The sequence below is a fragment of the Gymnoscopelus braueri genome (genome assembly GCF_963280865.1).
Source record: "Gymnoscopelus braueri genome assembly, chromosome: 10".
Classification (NCBI taxonomy): Eukaryota; Metazoa; Chordata; class Actinopteri; order Myctophiformes; family Myctophidae; genus Gymnoscopelus; species Gymnoscopelus braueri.
Window position 1 is genome coordinate 31,467,711 of NC_137611.1, and position 9,208 is coordinate 31,476,918.

Consider the following 9,208-nt stretch of genomic DNA (forward strand, 5'->3'; position numbering starts at 1 on the left):
CTTGAATATTTTTTTAAACATTTCAACACAATATATTTTCGCCAGATACATATTAATTTGGGGGGTACTTGACATGAAAAGGTTTGAGAACTAGTGATCTAGAAGACTTTTCAAAAACAACGCATTGCAGCGCTTGTATATATGCTATTTTCACTAGTTTGGGTCCCCGGGAGACATCAAATTTCTCTCTTGGGTCTCGAGCTAAAAGGTTGGGAACCACTAATCTAGAAGAGGGTTTGGTCATCTTCTGCTGCCTGTTCTGTTGTTGACTTTTTCCCTACAGTCTGCCTCACCACAAGCAGAACTTCAGGACATTTTTGCTTCTATGTATACCTGCCTGTTTCACTGAAGAGCACCTGTCTGCCAACACCACTGTGACTGAACCCAGGCAGCACTCGCTTCTTCTGTTTTAACCTAGAAGAGGGTTAACTGTACACTTAAAGGGATATTTCACTTTCAAAAAAACTTTTGGTCATTTTATCGTCTACTCAGGCTTTTGTGAGCCCCCCAGACAGTTTTTAAGTTGCTTGATTCAGTATTTAACTTCAAACTCCATTTTTAACATGTTAGATTCATCAAAAACACCCGTCCTTGGTTCTGCTGACTCACCCTGCCCTCCTAATACGTGAGGGGGCCGTGTTTTTTCGATTACTTTTTTCATTTATTTTATTGAATTTTTTTAATGTATTTAATTTTTTTCATTTCCCCAAAAAAATATTTAAAATAAATGAAAAAAGTTATCGAAAAAACACGGCCCCCTCGCGTATTAGGAGGGCAGGGTGAGTCAGCAGAACCAATGACGGGTGTTTTTGATGAATCTAACATGTTAAAAATGGAGTTTGAAGTTATAATGGGTTTGTATAGGAAGGGGGCGTGTCTGATAAAATGATTATCAAATATCTAAATACTGAATCAAGCAACTTAAAAACTGTCTGGGGGGTTCACAAAAGCCTGAGTAGACGATAAAATGACCAAAAGTTTTTTTGAAAGTGAAATATCCCTTTAAGTCCCCACAGAATTACCTCTGCTTTGATTGTTCCTCTGTGAGCCTGAAGGATGGGTAGGTGGATTGTATAGCACACTGTTCTGGTTATTAACTCTTGTGTAATGGTTTGGAGACGAGGGCAAAGTGAAACAGCTGACCAAAGGAGATGTTTGAATGAATTGCCAAGTTTCTCTCTCTCTCTCTCTCTCTCTCTCTCTCTCTCTCTCTCTCTCTCTCTCTCTATATATATATATATATATATATATATATATATATATATATATATATATATATATTATATATATATATATATATATATATATATATATATATATATATATATATATATACACACACACACACACACACACACACTCACACACACACACACACACACACACACACACACACACACACACAGTATATATTATGTATATTAACTGAGCTATTAACAGGTATAGATATAAATGTTGTCAAAAGAGTATTTACTACTATAAATGTAGTCAGTATTAACAGTGGTATCAAGTAACACGTATAAATATAGTCAAAGTGTACAATCTACCCCCAGTGGTGCAACATCTCTTCCATAATGGGAATGTCCTATACTATAGGCTATGACCATAGAAGCTTTTCTATAATCATTAACAGGCCAGGTCTCTAACAGTATGTTAGTCTCAGCAAAACATAGATTATTTGTTATATTACTCAACCAAATGTAGTCATCTATATACAGTATTATGCCAATGTTATTCTGTTGTCCTATTCTGTTATCATGCCCTTGGCTTTGTTGCTAAATGTGTCTGTTTCTGCCCTATAATGCCAAAAACTCAAACTGATAACAGTTAAACAGGCCCTTTGGGACACAATGACATCAGAGCTATGTTAGTTCTCGGATGCCAGAGCCCTCAGACCAAAATCAGCAAAGCCTTTCACATGAAAGCTGCTGCAGAGATTCATTTATTCACATTCCCCAAATTCTCAAATACCTTCTAACATTAGGCCTTACGTGTTCCCACGCACACATGCACTCACCCACAATCGCTCAACACACACACACAAACAAACCACAGACCCAGTTACAAAGGCAACAGTTAGGGATTAGAGAGCTGGGGACAGAGAAAGGCAGCAAGGGAGAGAGAGAGAGAGAGAGTGAAACACAGACAGGCAGAATGTAGCCTATGCCAGATCCACTAGATAAAATGCATTAGACATTTTTCAAGTGAGTTCAGTTAGTCAGTTACGTAGGATGAACCTTATATTGCAGGAGGGAATCATTATACTGTGTGCACGTGCACTCTGAGTCTGTATGTAGTTCACAGCACATCTTTTACAGATAAATAACCAACATACAGGAAATTGTTTTCTATTATTACTTGCAAGGCCAGTCAATAATGGCCATTTTTCATTAGTTAGTTGGTTACATAGCTTTGCTTGACAGTATAATTAGTAATACTGTGCCCATGAAGTGCATTGTCAGTCAGTCAGACACGCTACAAAGGTGGCAGCAAGCGACACCAAGACACCAATTGTCTGGGGGCAGGGCGTGGGGGCATTAACTAGTTTAATGTTTCTATAACACTTATATAACACCCCAAATATTCAATATGAGGTTAACCCATTAAGACCTGGAACGCATCTGTCATTTTTTTTATTTGAGCTAAAAAGCATTATTTTACACTTTGGCTATTCAAACATAGCAGATATACAAGCTCATAGCGCGGCACCGAGTGCCGCGCTATGAGCTTGTAGATTTGCTATTTTTGAAAAATAGTGAAAATGTGCAAATCATTGAATATAATATATTTTTAAAGCGAACATTTTTAACTAAAATCTTTGCTTCTGGGACCCCCTGGAACAAAATATTTTGAGATGGGGATCCGGGGTCAAATACATATAATTCTGGGGGTCCTTGACATGAAAAGGTTTGAGCACCACTGATATAGAAACATACGTTTTTTAGAAAACTGTTGGGATTTAGGAGACATGTAGAATCGGCTTCAGGTCTTAATGGGTTAAGCGCCATGTGGGCTATGGTAGGGGAGATAATGCTTAGCTATGTGTGAAATTATGTCTTGGTCTTTCTTTTTTTTGTGTGTAGAGGAATACAAATTAAAATTGTAAATCGCTGGTCATTCTGAAAAGAAATCCAGACCTGTTTAGAGAGAGATATTTTGGAGATGCATGACACCACTGGTTTTTCAGTGGCAGTTATTTGGAGATAAAAATTGTGTCATCTCACTCTAATAAATCAAATAAGTGAGTATTGTACAAATTATGCCCAGGCACAGTAAAGCCTGATTTATACTTCATCTTACAAGTTACGACCCTGTCGCATGCCGAAAATAGCATGCGATGCATTGTGAGCTTATAGATCGGTTATTTTCATTTTAAGACAATGTATAAATTAGGCATAAAGCTGATTCATATTTCGTAACGTGACAGTGTCACGCTGAAAACAGCTGACCTACAAGCTTCCAACATGTTGGGGATGCGTCACGCTGTGAGCTTGTAGGTCTGCTATTTTAATCGCGTGACACCGTCATGTACAGTAAGTTAGTATGAATTAGGCTTCAGGCATCTGTGATGGCTCACTGCGGACCAGTGCCCTGAAAAACACATTTAATGTTAGCGTTTTGGTGATTTTGGTCGGTACCAGTAAGTCTACTGATTGCACACAGTAGGCTGCGGAGGCCAACAGAGGCCTATTGAACTACAGTACAGCCAGGTGTACTACTGATAGCCAAGGGAACACTATGGGCTTGTAATGGACCTTTTTCACAGACATGCCATAAACAGGGTAAACACAGCTGCAGCTAATACAATTTATATAGTGGGTATGTTTAGATGTACCAAATAGAAAGTACTGTATTGACAATATTATTGACTAATGCTCTTTGACATACATAAATCCAATTGACTGTTGTATAGAATAAAATAAAATAACCCGCACACTGTCTACACTTGTACAATAAGAACAACTTGTATTAACTCTTTGACTGCCAATGTTATATATTTTGCCACGGCTCACACTGCCAATGACGAGAATGATGAGATTTTGTGTTTTCAATGGTTTTTACGCTAGATGGCCCTGTTCCCGTTAACACATGAGCCAACACTTGACCCTCAGTGACGTGACCAGCATTCTCCGGGGCCGGGGCCAGGAGGACAGTACTCCATGGTGGAAAATAATGCTCGGCGCTGGCATTGCCTAGGGGGGGGGGGGGATAATTTACGATTATGTGCCTATCGGTACATAACTCGGACAGGGGCTCAAGAGAACTTCGCAACGTTCAGCACAGTAATACATTAATATACACAGTAGCTTTAGCACGCTCGGTGGTGCTTCTTGTGGTTCAAGTTCGCTTGAGACTGCGCCCCTCCGTCACGGTCCAAAACTCTACTTTAACCGCGAAGCGAAGTAGTCCGTGGTTGTTGGAAAAAGTAGTATCGTCAACGGGAGTCGATCCCATGAGGTGTGGGTTGGGAGTTCAGTGATTAACGAGGCGACTGAGGCCGGTGCTGAGTTTGGGTATTTGGGCTGTATTAGATTATGACAACGCCCACCGTTCCCAACTCTTCTAATGTCGAGCAAAAGAAGCCCCGCCCAGTAGGGCCCCATAGCCTCACCCAGTAGGAGAACGCTGCGCGCCTCAGTGGCGTATTGAAACAGGAAATATTACGTAATCGCGAAAAAAATGTCAAATCCACTTCCATGTTATTGGATCTGGAAAAGTGTCGTTTCCTCCACTTTCTTGTGGACGCGGCCAATTTAGGCTACGCTCAAGAGCCCACAACTAGACAACAGTGGCTCGCGATGCAAACATTTGTTTTCTCGCGGACACCACAGAGACACGTTTTTGTTTTCCAACGGTCGGGGGCTCCATCAGACTGAAAAAATATATTCTTTCTGTGATTAGTTTAAAGGTAAGGAAAACGCAGATTTTCGCTGGCAGTCAAAGAGTTAAGGCTTAAGGTCAATAGACGTTTTGGTCGATAGACCTTCTTCAGGCATCCAAGAAGGTCTATTGACCGAAACGTTGCCTTAATAAAAGCTGTTCTTATTGTGCAAGTGTAGACAGTGTACAGGTTATTTTATTCTACATCTGATCTCCACCTACGCACCCGTCTCTGAGCTGATCAGGTATGCATAAGACCAAGCATTTCGGCGTCAAGCCTTCCTCAGTGTGTTAAGAAGTGGTCAGTGGTGTTGTGTGTACCAGGAGGGACTGATAGACAGACATAAAGACATGACAAGGAAAAATATATATGAAAAAAAAGAATCTCCTCATACTTACGAGGACCCCCCGCCCCCCCCCCCCCCCCCACACACACACACACACACACAGACCTTTGTCGGCTAGCGCTGGGCCTGTAAGTAAGGCATGCTGTGTTATTACCGTGTTATTACAAGTATCATTATTATATCAGATACATTTTTGGCATGTGTGACTTATCCATTTCTGTAATTGTAAATTGTAAATGTAGTATGTGTCTTTAGAACAAAATGTGCAGTTTTAGTTGCAAAGACTATATTAGATATGGCCCTTCTTGCTTGCTTGTGCTCTATTAGACAAAAATCATGTCAAATCTCATAATCCCAGAACAATAACAGTGCTGACTTTGCATTCCCATATTGGTCTGCAAACAGAGAGGCCACACCAAAACCAACCACCACCACCACAGCATCGCTGGTCACAAAACAGCCAGGGAATAATATGCGACAACATAAGCACAAATACCAATTGCAACTTGAAATAGACATGATGACACAATTTACTTGTATGTCCAAATCCCTGAAATAGCAGCATCCCTCAAGCAGAGAAAGAATAATGCATCCATCATCTACTGTGCAATGTATAGTTTGATAAGGTCAGGGGCTGAACATTTTTAACCACCACCATCCAAGTTTCAACCTTTACTAGTTACCTTGCATGCATGCGTGTGCGCGCGTGCGAGAGCGAGCGCGCGCGTGTCGTGCTGCTGGTGATGGTGGTGCAATGTGATCCAAAAAAAACCACTAATCATGCCAGCAGAACTGAACACGATTAACCCGTGTGTCTGTGCTGCCTGGCTTTGCACGGCAGCTCTATGCACAAAACAACAATACATGTTAACACAGCATGTCGCATTAACAAAATTCGCCTTGATATCCTTAGTGTCGACAGGCCTCCAAATTATGAACTATCAAGCAAAAATAGCATTTAATTCAGCTCCTCTTTTGTGACAGCACGCCGAACAATAGCCATGTTTTTCCGACACCGTTCGCAAAAGAAACGAGAGAGCTGGGGTTAAGAAGACAATTGCAGCGTTGCAGCGTCAATGGCGAAAACTAAACATTCCATCACTACCTTATTGGTAAAAAAGAGCAGCCAGGGTGGCAGTTAAACCCCGACCGAAGCCCTACAGGTCGCTGACTGGCTCTTACCTTGGTACCCGGGGGCAGAAAACACAAAGGATGCTGCGGCAATGATGTGCGTCCGTCCGTCGCTGTGTGTCTATGAAAGCATCATGCTGCAAGCCAGCCAGCCGCTCTGCAATGTACCGGAGCAACCATCTGCCACGGAATAGGGGGAGAGCAAATGGGAAGCACACTCGAAGTTTTTAGTTTGGGGTAGAATTACAATTTTTTTTTTTTTTAAATACATATTTTTAAGCTAATCTTATCAAAGAATTTGTCATTATGACCAATGTTTTTCCACTCACCTTCCTTTTATATCTTTCAGCCTGGCAGTGCGCCCCATGACTATGAATGGAGCGGTCCGTCCTGTCTTAAAGGGCCAGTGAGTCTGGCTTCTTTGACAGCCGTGCCAGAGAGAGAGCACACTGACAGGTCCCCATCCATCAAAGAAATAGGAAAAGAGCATTGATTCAGTTTTGATATGGATGACAGCCCGGTATTTTTTTTCTGAAAACCTCTTTTATCTGTTATTTGTTATTTGATCAAGGGTTGTTTAATTTGTCTTTCTTTCAAGACTGTATTTGGTGTAATGTAGCTTGCAAGAAAAACAGTAGTTGTTATTTATTTATAATGAATTGCTTTATTTCAGAAAATGTGTCATTATCCCAGAGCAGAGGTGGCCAAGTATCAAATTTCAAGAAAAGCCAACATAAAGTGTCCTATAAGGTGTACCATAACCAGCGGTGGAAAGTAAGTAACTACAGTAATTACATGTACTCAAGTACTGTACCACCCTCCAGCATTGAAGTTCTCAGTCACCTGAGGAAGAGTAGCTATTCAGATTTTCCTACCACAGTCATTGCATGTGCACTTTTGACCATCATTTCTATTTATTGATGTCTTTCCCACAGATTAAAATGCAGATGTCAATTTAGTCTCTGTTCCTATTAACCCATTAAGACCTGAGGCCGGTTCTGCAAATGCCTTCTAAATCAGTAGTTCTCAAACCTTTTTGTGCCATGGACCCCCCAAAATGATATGTTTTTGGCCGCGGACCCCCATCTGAAAATGTTTTGTGCCAGGGACGCCCAGAAGAGAAAGTACCGGTACAAACTTGCAGCATGGCACGAAGTGACAAGCTGTGAGCTTGTGTATCCTAAAACCTATAAGAGTTTTCTGAAAAACGTATGTTGCTAATCTAAAATTACGATACTTTCCCGGTTTTAATGGTTTAAAACTCTAGCCAGTTGACCACTGACCAGTCACTGTGACTGAAACTCCTGCCATCTGTGCCCTATTGAACCCTAGTGACTTCATCTTTTCCTCTTTGCATCTTGATCCACCTGCTAACCATTTTTATACACAAAGCATGATGAATTTGAATTGTTCAATCATTGGATAAAGTACACCTGCATGGAAGCAGGTGTATTTATTATTTTCTCCACAACAGTTTTTCCTTTGATTTGGAAAGTCAGTACAGCAGGTCCAACAAGCAACTTTCTAAAAAGCCTTGCGTATAAGAAATAAAGACAACAGGATCAATGACCACCAATCCATTAAAAGTACAATACTTGGACAAACCATTCAAATCAGTGGTGCAGGAAGAAGTACTCAGATATTTTACTCAAGTAAAAGTATACCACAAGTAAAAGGCCTGTGTTCAAAATGTTACTTGAGTAAAAGTACAAAAGTATCAGCATCAAAAAAGTACCAAAAGTAAAAGTACTAAAATGTTTGAAAATAGCAGATCTACATGCTCACTATGTGACGCGTTGTGACCTTGTAGATCGGCTATTTTCAAGTAGCCGATATCAAGTGCAAAGTAACCAGTAACTAAAGTTGTCAAATAATTGTAGTGGAGTAAAAGTACAATATTTGCCTCTGAGATGTAGTGGAGTAGAAGTAAAAGTATTGAAAATTGGAAATACTCCAGTAAAGTACCTCAAAATTGTACTTAAGTACAGTACTTACAGTACGTAAATGTACTTTTTTACACCATTGAATCTAATACATTTGTTTTCTAAACATAAACACAAAAGTGGTTGTTATATTGTTTCATATTGTATGTGGTGCTTAAATCTGGTTTAATCCATCAGATAGCTCCCATCTGTCATCATTTACCACCATGCTAACTGTACATGCTTGCTTGCATGTCGGCGTGTGTGTGTGTGTGTGTGTGTGTGTGTGTGTGTGTGTGTGTGTGTGTGTGTGTGTGTGTGCGCGTGCGTGCGTGCGTACGTGCATGTGTGTGCATGCATCCGTGTGTGTGTGTGTGTGTGTGTGCGTGCAGCTCTTGGACCAAAGCAGATGTGATCATGTGAATTTCCTCGGGGAATGGTGCATGTTTCTGAACTCTATCTAATCAAAGAGATCAGTCACTGCAGAGGGAAACACTACTGACTCTAAACCCTAAACCCTCCACATGAATCAAGATAGCAACACAGCCAGGCAGAGAGAGGGGGGGGGGGGGGGGGGGGGGAGAGGAGAGGGGTGAGATGAAAAATTCAGGAGGAGGGAAGAAATAGTGAACAGGAGGAAACAAGAACAAATTACATACAAATGTCAATCATGTGGTCACACTCACAGTCTGAAAACGGTGCGGCCCGTGACCTCCACGGGACTCGCCTCCTAGACTTGAGAGCCAAGCATCGTTGGGTGCGCCTCGCCAGCCCGGATCTAACGAGCCGCCCCCCGTCCCAGCACGACCTATCTTTCGAGCGCTATCGCCGTTTTAAGCCGAAAAGCACCGGCCAGCGTAAGCCGCGTACACTAGCATTGCATCACTTGCTAACGTCTATATGCTAAAGTTATACAAGCACACATAC

At 41.2% G+C, this 9,208-nt stretch overlaps 1 protein-coding gene across 2 annotated transcripts in view; it reads right to left on the reverse strand.

Moving 5' to 3' along the window:
- The window catches only part of fam110b (family with sequence similarity 110 member B), a 64,141-nt gene extending 57,623 nt beyond the window's left edge, over window positions 1-6,518 (reverse strand). For both annotated transcript variants that reach the window (XM_080439551.1, XM_080439550.1), the window contains exon 1: window positions 6,411-6,518. The gene's annotated coding sequence lies outside the window, so the exon portion shown is untranslated. The remainder of the gene's footprint in view (window positions 1-6,410) is intronic.
- Window positions 6,519-9,208: the final 2,690 nt, after the last annotated feature.